We start from the raw sequence: 3877 nt of genomic DNA on the forward strand, positions 1-3877 counted from the left end.
AAGTCCAGCTTTTACAGTTATATTTTATTGATATAAATTATGTGGCCCAAGAGGTGATAGTGAATCATTAGTACAAAGTCATACAGAGAGTGTAGGTTATAATCTGAATACAGATCTTTTGGTTTTTGAGACCATCTAACTAACAAAAACATGATATTGTCTGATGCTACCAGAAGTAGTACAAAATGCATGAGTTCCTTTATTCAGTTCCACATGCTTTCTCCCTGAATATTCTTCATCTATTAGGCTTATTCCTAATGATTCATGGACTACTTAACTATTAAAGGATATCACTGCTGGAATCTTTAATGTCTACAGGTGTAATACTTGAATCCCTGAAAAACCTTAATTCTACTAACTCTATAATATTTTAAGAACGTTATTATATACTTACCTGGCAGGGGAGATACCATCATCACGATGGTGGTTTCCCCAGGATGAGGCTCACCCTTTGCACTCCAGGTGTGCTGACCCCTGCGATTTCCCCAAATGTGGGAAACTCGACTACATAATTTGTGGTAGTGGGGGACTGTGTTTGTGCTCTCCCCTGAATAAAAAAAAAAGAATGTTATTATGAGGTTTTGCTAATGTCTGAATTTTAAACTAACTTTTAAAAAATTTATTTTATCCCCTTTACTCTCCATTTGCTTGATATTCAAATCAGATTATTTGAACTTCATAATTGGTCCATCTCAGAATTGGTACCATCTCATGAGCCACCACCAGTTTTCATAAAGCTAAATGTTTCTTTTATCTTCTATTTCTACAATGGTTGGTGGCTCCATTCATCCCATAAAGTGAGGGCAACACTCTGGAACTGAATTATTACAGGATATGATGCCATGATTGGCCAAGAATATGCCATCAACATTTAGTTAAATTTTGATACCCAACTGGTTTTGGACGAATCATATAGGATGCTAGGGATGTAATCAAATTGGTTGCATGAAAGGCCAATGATCATCTGCTATAATATCTCCATAACTTCTTTCTTGTTTTTGCTTATTTTCTTTAGTTTCCTGCCCAACTAACACAAATATGATCTGATTGCTCTCCACTGAATTTCTTGTTTATTGGTTAATCTTCTGGGGATGTTTTTGAGCAAGGGTAAAGAGAGCAATAAAGAATGGTTTCGACACTCTTTAGAATCACTAAACATGCCTGTCACTTATTGCATCACTGATTGGAGACTTGTTGCAGTAGAACCAGTTATGTAAATTCAGAACCCCTTGACCTTGGGCGCTTGACCAAAGGGAGAGATTAGGTATTGAGTTGGCTCACCTAGGACCAGTCACTTAATAAGTCATTTATATAATGAAGGATCCATGAAAATAAAAAAAGACTGACTTTAGAGAGTTCCCAGTGGTGAACTAATAAAGATGTGGGGAAGGTAGTACAGAAGCGTGTAGAAGATCCAGGCTCTTCCTTCATAACATGCTCAATGTATTAATCCATTTGGTTGTTTCTTTTCTTTTCTTTTCTTTTCTTTTCTTTTCTTTTCTTTTCTTTTCTTTTCTTTTCTTTTCTTTTCTTTGCTTTTCTTTTCCTTTTTTTTTTTTTTTTTTTTTTTGGGCCATACTAGGTGACACCTAGGGGTTATTCCTGGCTCTGCACTCAGAAATCTCTCCTGGCAGAATGGGGAACCATATGGGACACATGGGATAGAACCCAGGTCTATCCTGGGTTGGCCGAATGCAAGACAAACGCCCTACAACTGTGCTATCTCTCCAGCCCCATTTATTTGTTTCTGAGCTATAAATAAAACAAAGTAGTAATCTAGTAAGTAAAATGGTTTCTATTTTAGCAAAATAATTGAGCCCAAGGAAGGGATTCTTAACAGACTTCAGTCTATTGGTCAGAAACATAGATGACAATTTGGTTTTGTGATCTGCACCTGAAGTATGTGCATGTATGTGTGTTTGTATGTATGCATACTGGTTTGGGTATAGATCTGAAAGTGAGGGCAACACTCTGGAACTGGGTTATTACAGGATCTGATGCCATGATTGGCCAAGAATATGCCATCAACATTTAGTTAAATTTTGACACCCAACTAGTAGCTGAGAATTCTTGGTGATGAGTAGGAATTCCTTCTCCACACATTGAAATTGGTGACCAAACTTTATAGCCCTCAAAAAGTAATAACCTGAATTTTGGGATGCTGGTGGGGAATAGCCTTATATTAAAAATCCTTCTAGCCTTTCCCCAATTACAGAATTTTATTAAATTTAAAATATAGTATTTCCTTTAGGTAAACTGCTTATGTAACATTTAGAATGAACAGCTGCATATATTCTTATCTTAAATATAGTGAAAACAGAAACTTCAAATCTTTTAGCAGGATATAAAAACTTTTATAGAGTTTATTTGACATTAAATATAATCACAAGGGCCATTTTTGTGTGATTCTATTTTGCTATTAAATTGCTTATATAAAAGAATTTTTGTTAACAGATAAACAATATATATATATATATTACATCTATTGGTGTGATGTAAAATTACCCCATGCACCAGGGTATCTCCGACCAGGTGAATGAGTCTGAATCAGGGTCATGCATGAAATAATCAAAACCAGGCTGAGGATGAAACTCGTATAATCTGGCAATCTTCTACCTTGTATCTCCTTCCAGCTGCTTGCCAAAATTAATGTTTTTTTGAGTACAAGAGACCACCCCAAGGTAGGGCAGTAGGGATATAGTAAGGGTATATAGCTCAGGCTATTCTGAGCCTGTCCCACCCAGGTTTACTATAAGACAATCTTTGGGGTGAAACAAACAGATCCCAAGAAATCAGGGTTGATCATTGTTTTGGGTAAATAAGGTATAACCTAATAGTGTGATGTAGCCTTCTAGAATGAGTGTTCTTGATAAGTTAAATCCCTGAATTAGGATACCCTAGCTGACAAAATTAGGTTCTTAGGAACAGCATAGTTGATGAAGATCCATCACTGGAACTCTGAGCATAGCAAGTCAAGAAGTAAGTTTTCTTAATTTTTCCAATTGTGGCAGTTGGAGGAACAGTTCTCAGGAAGAATTAAGGGACTGTTTAGATATAGCTAAGAAAGGATTCATATATGACACACAGTAGAAGAATAATACAATTTTTGGCTACTACAAATTTTGGCTAAATAAGTAAATGATTTTTTGAAACTTGAACTATTTAAACTTGTTGCTAACTCAAGACTCTATACAGTTTTCGATTCTCCTTTTTATAGATTTTTTTTTATAATTTGAAAAGCATTTCTTAGAGTAATTTAGTGAATAGTAACAGAGAGGGGAGAAAAGTTATGTTGTTATATTGACAATAATTTTTCAGTTTAGCATTATGTTATCAATAAAATATGCTCTATCATAATGCTTATTAACTTTAGCAACTCTGTCCAGTGAAACTATTTGCAATGAATAAAAGTTTCTACAATCTGTTGTTTAATATAATAGTAACTACCTATCTTGAATACTTAACATGTGAGTCACATGATTCAAAACTGATATATTTTTCTCTTTTTTTTTGGGGGGGGTGGTCACACCAGGCAGCACTCAGGGGCTACTCCTGGCGCTATGCTCAGAAATCGCCACCAGCAGACTCAGGAGACCATATGGGATGCCAGGATTTGAATCATGGACCTTCTGCATGAAAGGCAAACGCCTTACCACCGTGCTATCTCTCTGGCCACTAAAACTGATATATTTTTTAAAAGTTTAAATGATTTAAATTTAATATTAGTATCAATACAACAAGTTTTAATATTCCTCTAAAGTATGTTTTTCCCTCCATTTTGATGCCATTTTGTTTTTTCATAATAAATTATTCAATTGAATCATGTGAGATGCAGTTGTTAAGAAGTTGCTGTGGTTTAGTGTCAGTCATGCAATGT

General features: G+C 35.3%; 1 non-coding gene across 1 annotated transcript; it reads left to right on the forward strand.

The window, feature by feature from the left end:
• Window positions 1-386: 386 nt before the first annotated feature.
• On the forward strand, window positions 387-550 carry LOC126026761 (U1 spliceosomal RNA). Its single transcript, XR_007501981.1, has one exon. It is a non-coding gene; the product is annotated as a U1 spliceosomal RNA (small nuclear RNA).
• Window positions 551-3877: the final 3327 nt, after the last annotated feature.

Source organism: Suncus etruscus, chromosome 13 (assembly GCF_024139225.1).
Source record: "Suncus etruscus isolate mSunEtr1 chromosome 13, mSunEtr1.pri.cur, whole genome shotgun sequence".
Taxonomy (NCBI): domain Eukaryota; kingdom Metazoa; phylum Chordata; class Mammalia; order Eulipotyphla; family Soricidae; genus Suncus; species Suncus etruscus.